The following is a 13,563-nucleotide window of genomic DNA, read 5'->3' as shown; positions in this document are numbered from 1 at the left end:
AATCTAGAATTGCCTAATAATGGCCCTTTGGGAATGCCTGTGGAGAATTATCTTGATTGTGGTGAGGTGTCAGGACCCACCCACTGTGAGCGGCACCATTCCCTAGGCTGAGATCTTTGACTGTATAAGTAGAGAAAGGGAGCTGAGCAACAGCATGCATTTATCTCTCACTGCTTCTTCTTTTTTTGGTTGGGGGGGGGTAGTTCGAGACACGATTTCTCTGTATGGCCCTGGTTGTCCTGGAACTCACTCTGTAGACCAGGCTGGCCTCGAACTCAGAAGTTCACCTGCCTCTGCCTCCCGAGTGCTGGGATTAAAGGCGTGCGCCACCACTGCCCGGCCTCCCACTGCTTCTTGAGCTGCTTCAAGCTCCAGCCATCATGATGGACCATACCCTTAACTATGAGCAATAATAAATCTTTTTTTCCCCTGAATTGCTTTTCTCAAAGTATTTTATTACAGCGACTGAAGAAGCTAAGAGCTGGCACTTTCAGCCTGGGAAGACAGGGGTGATGGAAAGTTGAGTGAGTGGATCAGCCAATGATGTCATCTATCAGGCAGACCTAAAAGAGTTTCCATAAACTCTGAGAAGGACATGTATCTGAGAATTCCTGGATTGCTGAGATTTCCCTGAAGGAAACTGTGCTTAGAAGATGGAAGCTCCACAGTCCCATCCCATGCCTTGCTCTATGCTTCTCTTCCATATAGTTGCACATGTACACCCTCAGTAACAGCCTTAGTCATGAATGGGTGAAGTTAAGCCAAGGTTCTCTCCAAATCCTGCTATAACAACTACATTATAACCAAAAGAATGGGATTTGGAACCCCCAATTTACAGCTATAGTAGAGTAAAATTCAGGGATACTAAGTCTCAACCGGTGGGGTCAGATGACATCTTCAAGTAGGTGGTATGAGAGGCAGTTGTATTAGAAGACACTTAGGAGATGTTGGCTTGAGGATTGGCTTGAGAGGGAAGCCGTGTGTGTCTGTGTCACATGACCACAAGTGTAGGAAGCCAATGCTTCATCTTCTTCCCAAATTTCCACAGGAGAAACACTGTGACCATTTAAATAGCTATATCCATCCATTCAGTGAAGAAGCATGGTGTATGTAAGTTTGTAGTTAGAGGGAAATCATTATCAAGGCATCAGCACCTTCAAAGACTATGGGAGGTATCTAGGGACAGCCTAATGCCTACCTGGCTTCATGTGGACAGTCTCTGTCACTTCAATTGTTGTTTCCCTTCTGCTAGCTCTCCACCAAAGATGTTTTCCCCATTAGGAATTAGGATGCTCAAGTCAAAAGCTTCCAAAAGTTCAGCATTTGTTCAGGAGTCAGAAAAACCAACCAATGTTCAGGCAGGCTGGAGGACCACTGTTTTCTGAGCTCTGAGATCTGCATCTCACAGGGTACATGTTTGTAAACAAAAAGAAACAATAGCACATTCAATGTGGAGCACTTACTCACAGCTCTATTGTGCGGGACAGTCGTTTCTTAGGACTTAATTATAACTGTCAGTTTGTGAGAATGTTGATGAGCCCTGGCCCTGCTCGGGAATGGAATCTTGGAAATCTTGCTGACTTGTGAATGCAAAAATCTGTCCTCTCTGTTAGGCTTTAATGATTCTCATGATGGCAAGCGGGTGCTGGTTTGAGAACAGCTAAGTTGGCATGAGCTGAGCAAACAAGATCCGCAGGAATGTGCTTGCTAGTTGATGCTCTGAATTTGAGAGGTATTTCCCTTTAATGTGGCAACCCCATGTGCATGCATGTGAATCATAGGTCCAGGGTCAAGGTTAAGGCTAAGATTTTCTCTGCTACAAGAGCATGGGTTTCCTATTGACTTAAGTAAGTCAGACCATTTGGACAACCAGGTAGAACCCCAGTGGGGCTCTCCAGTGCATCTGCTCAGATAGCAAAGGCTTACAGCCTGCCATTGATTACCTTAACCAGGGCAGACACCAGAGTATCTCTCAGTGGGTGGAATTTTCCAGCATGCACACACAAACTGTGAGGTGTCCAAGTAATTGCTGACCACCCTTGAAGGGAAAGACCTTTAAGACAAATCCATGTCACCTAAGGCACCTTCCCTTCTGGGCATGGCTGGTTCCTTGCTGTTAAAGATAGAACTAAGTGGTAAAAACCTGGAGTGGCTTGGGAGCTGGGGTGTCTTATGATAATTCTGGTCCTGGTAGTATAAGTCTGTAATCCTAGCTACATGGGAGGCTGAGATAGGCTAGTGGCAAATTCAAGCCCTACTTGGGCTACAGAATGAGTTTAAAGCCAGCCTAGGCAACGTAAGGAGACCCCATCTCAAAACTGAAGATTAAAAAGAGTGCTGAGGGTGTATCTCAAAGGACAGAGGGATGGAGGGATGGAGGGACAGAGGGATGGAGGGATGGAGGGACAGAGGGATGAAGGGATGGAGGGACGGATGGAGGATGTCAATAACCATTTGCAGTAGTTCAAGCCCCAGTCTTTACCCCTTGTCTAATCAGGAGTAGAGAGGCAGCAATGATCATTTGAATGTACGGCTGCTATTTGCATCTACTGAGGGCTTCAGGCGGTGCTGTTGTAAGTGTTTTAGCTTTGCTAACTTAGGTTTTGAACCTCACAAACAATCATAAATGAAGCCAATTTCCACCAGACAAGATAATCGTCTGTGTGCAGCCTCAGTGCCAGGCCTCGGGGAAGGAACACAGATGCAAGCCCTCCCCATTCCAACTCTGGTAACCTCCCCAGCTCCCACCTCACACCATGTTGTATCCTCTCTCAGTGCAGCACAGCATTGGCCAGTTCTACTGTGGGAACCTTTTCTCTCCAGTCCACAGGAGGGGAGAAATCCAGCTCATTGAAATGACTTATGGGAACAGGACTGGAGAGAAACATTTAGTCTGTGAAGTAGAGCAACTTTCTGAGCAGTTCTGTAATTCATCCTTTGTGTGTGTGTGTTTGTGTGGAAGAATTTGGAGGTAAACCATCAGGAGATTAATGCTAGCTAACTGTGTGATCATACTTTTATTTTGGAATTATTTTCATTTCAGAAAAACTTATTTATATCAGTATCTCATAAAAACATACCCAAACCAAAAGGATTAAAAATACCTTGTTGTGGTGGTTGATGATAGTTCCGTGGGTCAGCTACCTGGGCTGGCTCAGCAGAAAATCCCACCGGTCTTACCTGGATTGTTCATGGGTCCTGCTGAAGTAGTTTTGTGTCTAGTCTGCTGTTCTGCTGGGGCTGGAAGGGGGTCTTGAGTATCTGCTGACTCTCTTGTGGTGTCCTTTTGGTCCCAGGTCCCACTTGGGCTTTCCTATGTGGTACGATATTCCAAGCGGACTGGAATAGTAGCTATATGACCTCTTGAGGACTCAGGTCACGTGTGGTCATTTCTACCACATCTGATGCTCACAGTGAGTCACAGGCTTGGGCAAATCCTGGACTCCATTGGACCTTTATCTAGGGGAACAGGCATACTCAGAGAAGAGGCCAGCATATGGGGCTTTGAAGAATTACTTTTAACTCTGCAAAGAACCTTCTTAAGTATCTCTTCCATAAGTCTGTGAAGCAGTAACAATGACTTGAATGTTTGCATTGGTTATGTATTTATGTATGTATGTATGTATTTATTTATTTATTTATTTTTGGCCAGGTACCAGATTCTATTATCTTTGGACTTTAAAAAATGACAGATTTTTTTTTTTTTTTTTTTTTTTTTTTTTTTTTTTTTTTTTTTGGTTTGTTTTGTTTTTCGAGACAGGGTTTCTCTGTATAGCCCTGGCTGTCCTGGAACTCATTTTGTAGACCAGGCTGGCCTCAAATTCAGAAATCTGTCTGCCTCTGCCTCCCAAGTGCTGGGATTAAAGGCGTGTGCCACCACTGCTTGCTCAGATGATTTTTTCGAAATATAAAAAATTAAGCTAACCCTTTGGAGGGTCTCAATGTATCTCCTAAAATTTTGTTGAAATTCAAATAGCTAATGAGATAGTATCAGGATGAGGCCTTTATGTGCCTGAGCTTCCACTTGGACAAACAAGGCAGGGTGATCTGGATCTCTGGAACACTGGAAGCCATAGTACACTGGAAGCAGCCAGGAGGGGCACGTTTAGGCATCTCCCAACAACTGGGTTTCTGAACGATAAGCAGAGATGTGTGGCCCCTCCTGCCTAACACTAAGTGCCCCTAAGGCAGAGGTGTTAAGGAGTAATACCCTATAGAATGGAGTACCCTATGGGTACCAACCCTGCAACTCAGGTCTTAACTGTTGTGCATAACTGTTTAAATGATTTAATATTTATACTAATAAATACACAAGAGGCATAAACTGAGGTAAAAACCTGCTTGCTCAGTGAAGTAACTTTCTTTTCTTAACTATATAGAAAATATCTATTTACAAGCCTGGTCCTACAATAAATTCCCGACTCTGTAGAAATCTTTCTCTCTTTGTCATTTTACCTGGCTGGTCTACCTTTCCCTTGAGTTCCTCCAAACCCAAGAGGGCTCTTTAGCTCTTTTTCCTAGAATCCCATTGTACCTGTGTCCTGTCAGCTGTTTCTCTGTGGTTTCTGGAAGCCCAAAGAGACAAGCCCCGTGTCTCACCTGTAGCTCTTTCCACAGTTATGTCATCACTAAGAACTTTGCACTCAGTGTTTTTAATTGCCTTACTTTCTTTTTCTTGAAAAATCAAGTACACTGGAGATTCACTATCTTTTTAAAATTCTACTATCTATCTATCTATCTATCTATCTATCTATCTATCTATCTATGTATCATCTATCTACCATCTATCTATCTATGGAAGGTATGGGAAGTCCAGAACAACCCCAGAGAGTTGGTTCTCTCCTCCTATTGTATAGATCCTAAGGATCCTATTGTATAGATACAGCTCAGGTTGTCACTCATAGCTGAAAGACACCCCTCCTTCCCCTCAGGCTTGCTTCTTCCTAATGTGGGATTAAGCACTAGTTTGGCTTGCATTATCTGTTGTTGGGAATTAAAATTCTGGGAGCTATGGTTTTTCTCTGCCAGTCCTTCAGCTTAAGGTCTTAGGAAGAGAAGATCAAGACACATGACAACAACCTCGGGCCTCCACATTACGAACACACACATGTGAATGCAGTGCATAACACACATGTTAAAACTGGACTCAGTTTAGTGAGTGAGCCAGCAGTATGCACCTGTAAGCACAGATCCATTTGTACATTCCAACAATCAACAAGCAAACCCTAGGAATTAATGGGATTAGGAATCTGAAGGTTCCTTACAATGTCATTCTTCAATGCTTACTTCACTTTGGGTTGCTAGGAGATAAATTATTTTTTTAAAGGGCAATTTGCATAGAGACCAGGACAGCATTTTAATAATGTCAATATATAGCCAAATGGACTGAAAGTGCCAAAGCGACAATTTCTCAGTGGATAATTAAGCTTCCAAATTTAAATGTTATAAAAAGAGATAGGCTTGTATTCCACGGAGCTTGGGTCCACTTCGGGAGCTAATTATTTCTCAAGAACAACGCTGGGTCATGTTAGCCATCATCTTGCTAATCTAATAATATTGAGCCACTGGGAGGCAGTGCCCTTCCTACCACACAACCAGGAATGGTGTTTTAATTGTGGAATCCCAGGATACTTATTTATTTTTTATCACTAGTGCAAATGTGATGACTTGTCCAGCAGCCAGGAGCTCAGCCTTCTCCCCTTGCTGCTTCATGAGAGTCTCTCCATCACCTGCCCCTCCCCTCTGCTTTGAGTCCCCCCTGGGAACCTAAGATCCCTGTTGGGGTTGTATCTGGTTCGGTAGAAGAGCTAGAAGGAGGTGGGGGAAAGGGAAGAAGGAAAAACAGGGGGAAAGATTCAGACTTGGAGCATGGGAGGCTGTCTTGGAGAGGATGCAGCACAGCCCAGGCAGCTCCAAGCAACAGCTGCCTGGACACAGATGCCCTTGGGACACTCTGTCTCACTTGTCAATCCCTGTTTGGTTGTAATCCACCCTCTCTGGTCAGTGGCCTTTCTCCAGGAAATGCAATCCAAACCTGTCTGGAGTTCTCTATACAGGGTTATGATAGGCCATGGATGAACCAACTGTTCATGCCTGGGAGGGGTCAGTTGATTACCAGAGGTGGAAATGGTATCCTTTCCACCCCACATCCAGTCACTGGCCGGGCAGGCTTCAGTGACTAACCTCTTCAGCTAACCCTCGCTGTCAAAGCTGTAGAACCTAGCTTGCACGGCCTTCAGAAACTCTCTAGGCTCTAAAAAAAAATCCTCCCTTCCTTTCCAGCAGTCTTACAGCTCTACATCGATGATCTCCCCGCTCCTCACCACCCTCTAGACTGGGTCCATTAGGAGGGTACTTAGAACCCACCAACCTCATGGAGCTTGGTGAGTTTAATGGTGTTCTAGGGGAATTCTCACCTTCTTTAATCGAACATGAATAAAAATCAGAGAAAAGGTTTTGACAAAAGATCCTCCTTCAAAAGAGCAAACGGGGGAAGCTGTAGGTCTTTCACACTTTAGGAAAACTGAGTCGAGCAGTAAAAGCTCAGAGACCATTGACTCTAGCGAAACTGACCCCAAGTGCTATCCTCTAGGAACCATGAGGCAGGACACATCTGTTTGAAACTGGATGCTCATCCACTCACCTGTGCTTAATACGTCATGTTGACTGAGAGCAGCAGGATTGTTGCTTTCAAGGAGCTCATGTTGAGTTGGGGCCATAGAGAATAGGTATGTGCTAATGAAGACAAAAAAGGTAAGGCTTTGGGTCCTGCTGCTGCTGCTGCTGCTGCTGCTGCTGGAGAGATGGCTAGCATCAAGAGTGTACTGCTCTCGCAGAGGATCTGAGTTTGGTTACCAGGTCCAACTTAAGGTAGCTCACAACTAACTTTAGATCCAAGGCATCCAATGCTTTCCTCTGGACTCTATGGGCACTGCACTCACATGTGCACACAAACACACACAGAAGCACACAAATACACATAATTAAAAAAGAAATCTGCCCTACCTGGGGATACATCTCATATACAACCACCAAACTCAGATGTTATTGTGGATGCTGGGAAGTGCTTGTTGATAGAAGCCTGATATGGCTTTCTCCTGAGAGGCTCTGCTAGAGCCTGACAAATATAGAGGAGGAAGCTTGCAGCCAACCACTGGACTGAGCTTGGGGGTTCCCAGTGAAAGAGATGGAGAAGGGGCTGAAAGAGCTGAAGGGGTTTGCAGCACCATGGAGGGAGCTGTCAACAGGCCAGAATCCCGGAGCTCCCGGGGACTGGACCACCAACCAAAGAATGCACATTGAGCAACCCATGGCGCTACCCACATATGTGGCAGAAGATGGTCTTGTTGGACATCAGTGGGAGGAGAGGCCCTCCGGCCTGAGGGTGTTCAATGCCCCAGTGTAGGGGAATGCCAGGGTGGGAGGATGGGAGTGAGTGGGTGGGGGAGCACCCTCATAGAGGCAGGGGGAAGGGAGATGGGATAAGAGGTTTCTAAAGGGGAGTCCTGGAAAGGGGAGAACATTTAAAATGTAAATAAAGAAAATATCCAAGAAAAATATCTAACAACCACAAAAATAAAATAAAATAAAATCTTATAAGGAAAAATTCTTTCCATACTTCTGTGTGATGATTTGGGAAAGAATCGGACAAAAGCATGAGCAGGTGGCCAAGACCCAAAAGCAGGAACCTGTATGGGGCGTTCAGGAGGTATGAGTAGGCAGGTACAACATATGGGGAGTTAGAGGTGTAGGGAAGTCAGAAATGGGTCCTGTCCAGATATGGTGATTCGTGCCTACAACCACTAGCACTTAGGAATCTGAGGCAAGAAAGTTGTGAGTTTGAGGCCAACTTGGGCAACCTAATGAGTTTGATGCCAACTTGGGTTATGGAGTGAGACACTGTCCAAAAAACCTTTAAAATATAGATACTCCACCATAGGTATGAGGGCCATGGTGGAACAAAGAGATGGAGGTCTCTGTATGGCAAGAAGGTGTTGAAGGTCTAGATGAGAGGACCTAGCACATGACACTCTGGTTTTGAAAGGTTGCTCTAATCTAGTGGAAATAATGAGTGGGGACACAGTGGTCCAGGAGAATGAAGAGCATGTTTTGTAGAAGTTAATAACCAAAGAAGTTCTAAAGGTAGTGCTGGCAGTGCCTGCAGCCTGGCGGGATAGGGTAAAGAATAAGAAGTGGATGGCAGACCAGAGCCTGCCTTCTGGGAAAATGGGTCCACAGGAAGCTGAAGAAACCCAGAACTAAAGTTGGCTTTGGGTGGAAATGGCTTCCTGTGCCACTGAGAATGCTCTAGTCCTGTCCTTGCCACCTTGGGAAAAATGTAAACCCAAGTCTGAGAACAGCAGAGGATTTAGTTCTATTAGCCAAAGACAATTTAATTCTAGTTGACATGTCAGAACAAGCTACTCACTCACTTTCCTTGTGTGACCAGGGATTTATCTTCATCATCTGTAGTAGTCCCATTGAGCTAGGCCAGAATTTGAGATGAATGTGAAATTCAATTAAGCAGTTCTGAGCCAGTGTGTTTGGCTTTGTGGATTATCCCCCAGATGTCCTGGGCACCACTAAGATAAATAAGCAATTCGGGGAGAGATGGTAGAGAAAGAGAAGCAGAAGAATGTGTTCGATGCAGAGATGCGGAACTGGAGACTCGAGGGTAGTGAGGAATAGCCTGATGTGCATAACCACTGATGCCATCTGAGGCCATGATGAAGTCCTGGTCCCTGCTGCCTCCAAAGGCCATGTCTCAGTCAGCGGTCCTGCAGCAGCTAGGGTCTGTTACCACCAAAGGTCATGCAGACATCCCTAGTCTGGGCTGCCACCTGGGGAGCCATGTTGATGTTTCAGAGCTCTGCCCAGGTGCTTCCACCCTTCATCAGCTTCAGCACTTGGGAAAGCTGGCCCCAACCCTATCCTGGGCATCCTGGGAGAGCTAGCCCCACCTCTCACTGACTGCAGCACTCTAGAGAGCAGGCCCTGAACCTCTCCCCCGAAGCACAGTTGAGCTGGCCCTGGGTGAACCAGCCCTGAGAGCATGAGAGCAGGAGAACTGGCTTTGCCCCCCTTGCCAGGTGAGCTTGCCAGGCAGTGATGGAGAGCAAGCTCTGGTGATGTGGTTGAGGGAGAGCTGGAGGGCCGACCAGTTTAGAGTTGGCCCACCCCAACATCTACCTCATGTACGAACTGCTGAAGTGCATGAAGAGGCCAGCCCTGCAGATCCAAAACTGCAGGATCTCCATGACACAGAGCAACAATAGGATATCCAGGAGGAATCCTGGTGAGGATCCAGTATTGATACTGTAGCAGAATCCAGAGGCCTCAAACCAGACCAATGACTCAATGCAATGAACATTTTCAAGTAAAGATGTGTGGACAAAGGGTATAATGTGGGATGCACTGTGACACACTATAGCTCCTACGATAAGATGATTGCTGTTTTTTAATTTTTATTTTTTATTATACTTTCAGGGGATGTTGCAAGGGTGAGGGTCAGATACAAAGAGATGGGGAAATGAGTGGGATTGAGGTGCATGATGTGAAATTCACAAAGAATCAATAAAAAGTTGAAAATAAAACAGAGTCCACGGAAATAACACAAGGAAAGTCTTTCTGCTATAGCTTTAAATGAAGAAAGCAGATTGAAAACATGTCTACATAGCATGCTAGGACCACATTAAATACAAAACATGTGTGTGTGCCCAGGAAAAGTAGCTGGAGGTAATAATGTTCTTTAGTATAAATAATATTGTTTGAAGATGGATGAGTTACAAGTGGTAAGTTTTTACTCTATCATTTTAAATATTTTTCATGATTTAAAGTATTTATCATTTGTAGAAGATATTCACTGTCCTAAGAACATTTTTTAAATTAAAATTTTGTTGTAAAGAATTGTCTTAGTTAGGGTTTTATTACTGTGAGGAGACACCAATGACCACAGCAACTCTTAATAAAGGAAAATGTTTAATTGGGGCTGGTTTACAGTTCAGAGGTTTAGCCATTGTCAGCCTGACAGGAAGCATGGTGACATGAAGACAGAGTTGGTGACTGAAAGGTAGCTGAGAGTTCTACATCTGGATCTTTAGGCAGCAGGAGGAAACAATGAGTCTGGCTTGAGCTTTTGAGACCTCAAAGCCCATCATCCTTAATGAGACACTTCCTCCAATAAGGCCATGCCTACTCCAACAAAGCCACACCTCCTAATAATGCCACTACCTAGAGCCTGTTTTCCATTCAAACCACCACAAGAATTTGTAAATAAAAACGACCACACACCCAAATTAACCAGATCCAGAGTCTCAGTGGGCTTCTATATATCTGTGAAAACTTAGAAGTTGGGCTCGTTAACCTTCCACTGCAGAGACAGAATACTTGAGAGAAATAATGTGAAAGGGAAAAGGATTGTCTGGGGTCATTGTTTCAGAAGTCTTAGTACATGTCTTTTGTTTGTTTGTTTTTTGTTTTTGCTTTTTTTTTTTTTCGAGACAGGGTTTCTCTGTTATAGCCCTGGCTGTCCTGGAACTCACTCTGTAGACCAGGCTGGCCTCGAACTCAGAAATCCACCTGCCTCTGCCTCCCAAGTGCTGGGATTAAAGGCGTGCGCCACCACCGCCCGGCTCAGTACATGTCTACCCAGTTGCTTTGGGGACTGTGTTGAGGAAGAACATAATGACCGTGAGAGCATATAGCAGAGACAGCAGAGTATCTAAGGAGCCTCCTGCCCTCCTTTGGCCTGGACTTCTGCTGTTGCTTGCTTCTTTCTGTTCCCCTACTTTCACTGATAGGGATGGATAATGATATGGCTAAAGTGAGACCATAATGACATCACAGTCGCTGGCCCCAGTTCAGAGGTGAGCATAGGACACAACACAATCACACCAAACTTTTCCTTTGCATTTGAGGCAGGAAGAGTTCATTTTGGGCTCACAGTTTGAGGGATATAACCCATCACAGTCAGGAGGACATTCTCTGCTCCTACTTTAAATAATCAAGAACCAATGATCTGATATCAGTGGAACATTTCACCACAACGGATGATAAATAGCTCCATACTGGGCACCAATTATGGTGTGACCATCACAGCCCAGTAGGAGGCAAGAGGGCAGTTTGGTTCAGCACAACTAAGTGATTGGTGTTGGTTCAAACTTTGGGAGTCTGACAATAAGCAGTTTATTTTAGACATATTTAAGCACAACACAATTTGGTGAAAACTTCCCTGGTGATAATTAACTCAATCCCATGTGCACAATAAAACTTACTTAAGTATCCTTGAGGAACAAAGTAAGCTAAATAAAGATTGGGCATGAGTACATCAAAACTCCTTGTAAAGCACATGTGACCCTCCCATAAAGATGGGTTCTGTAAATTGAGAAAAACAAGCTTATGAGGAGTGTCTGGGAAGACCAGGTATGGTCTCTCACCACACAGACAGAGCCAAGGTCACAGGCTATTAACCACATCTGCTGCTGGCCTTCTGGGTGAGTAACAAGTTATGTATCCCTCTCTTTGAAGGAACAATACTATGATTAATAATCCAGGTTCCCCTAGTGACCTCCATACCTACTGCAATATTCAATGATTCAGTGTCTGTCACTGGGCCCATGAAGGCCTTCTCCTAAGGTTTAGAGGGTCCTGGACAAGATTCAGGTAGAGGTCTTTATACTGCATATCTAACTTTTCAATATTTATCAAACTAAGAAATTATTACATAAGATGTCCAGTTCTTCTATCTCAAGAGTTGCACCTTCTTAGGAACATATTTAAATGTTTAAATGACATTGTTAGAAAATCAAACATGAATCAGGTATAGTGGTTTATGCCTCTGATTCCAGAACTTGGGAAGTGGTGGCAGGAGGATTAATTTCAGGCTAGCTTGGCTAGTCAAGACCTTGTCTCAAAAAAATATCTATTAAAAACTTATACTAAATGAATGTGCTATCTAGGTATGGTGATGCGGGGCTGGTGAAATGGCTCAGCGGGTAAGAGCACTGACTGCTCTTCCAAAGGTCCTGAGTTCGGATCCCAGCAACCACATGGTGGCTCACAACCACCTGTAATGAGATCTGACGCCCTCTTCTGGTGAACGGGCCGGAGCGAGCGGGCCAGGAGTGAGTGGGGCCAGCAGAGGTCCTGAGTTCAATTCCCAGCAGCCACACACATAATATAGCTCACAGCCAGCCATCTGTACAACTATAAATAAAATAAATCTTAAAAAAAATAAAATAAAATAGGTATGGTGATGCATGCTTTTGATCCAAGCACTGGGAAAGCACAGAGACAGATGCATCTTTATGAGTTCTAGGAAGCAAGAGCTACATAGTAAGACTCTGTCTCAAAAATAAAAATATGTTAAAATACATTTGGTAACAGTTTTTACAGAAGAGGAAACTGGAAAAATTTCAAAGATGGACAAATTGAATTATTTCTGAACATTTCACTGGTGGCTCCATGATAGATTAATGAATAATAAAACTGACATACATAATTCAAAACTGGTGAACTTATGTTATAAATCTGTATTTCTTATGTTTACCTCAAAAATTTCAAGCCTGGACAGAAAATATTCTCTATTGAGACTAACTTGGGAGCCATATTTTAAATGACAGTCTTCTTTATGTTTACTAATTCTTTTTGTTTCCTTGTCTGACTTTTTTTTTTTAACCATTATTGGAATGTTACACATCTTACATAGGTTTTTAAAAAAGACTTACTTTTTTACATTTTTTTTTTAGAGTTTATAGATATTCCATTTTGTTTTGCTTATAGTTCCATATTAGCATTCCAGTACACCAAGGCCTAAATTTCTTTATTTTGACTTACTTTACATCTCCATCACAGGTCTGTCCCTCCTCTCTTCCCTGTCCCATCCTTACAAATCCCTTCCACCATTGCCCCTTCCTCTTCTTATTAGAGAAGGCAAGCCCACATGGGCACCTTCCCACCATCTAATCCTAGCAAGACTGGCACATCCTCTCTCACTGAGGCTCAAGCAGGCAGTCCAGGTAGGGGAAAGGAGATCCTATGGAAGGAAACAGAGACTGAGATAGCCTCCAGCCTCTGTTCCGTTTGTTAGGAAGATCAAACTGCACATTTGCTACAACTGTGCAGAGCGTCTAGGTCCAGCTCTCACATGCTCCCTGGTTAATGGCTCAGGCTCTGTGAGCCCCAATGGTCCCAGGTGAGTTGACTCTGTGGGTCTTTTGTGGTGTCCTTGACCCCTCCAACTTGCTCATTTCTTTTTTTTTTAATTTTTGTATTACTTTTATTTATTTATTTTTTACAGTCCAGTCTTTGCTGTCCTCCCAGTCCTGTCCTCCTTTTTTATCATTTTAAAACATACTTTTGAATGTTTAAAAAAGTAGAATACAGTGGCTAGAAAGATGGGCCAGTGGTTAAAAACAATTTCCTGCTCCTCCAGAGGCACAAGTTGGCTTCCCAAGCAGCTCAAAACAACCTGTAAGACTGGCTCCAGGGGATGAAACACCCTGCAAGACTGGCTCCAGGGGATGAAACACCCTCTTCTGGCCTCTTTGGCATCTACACACACAC

Source organism: Mastomys coucha, unplaced genomic scaffold (assembly GCF_008632895.1).
Source record: "Mastomys coucha isolate ucsf_1 unplaced genomic scaffold, UCSF_Mcou_1 pScaffold21, whole genome shotgun sequence".
Classification (NCBI taxonomy): Eukaryota; Metazoa; Chordata; class Mammalia; order Rodentia; family Muridae; genus Mastomys; species Mastomys coucha.
Note: the sequence above shows the minus strand (reverse complement) of the source record.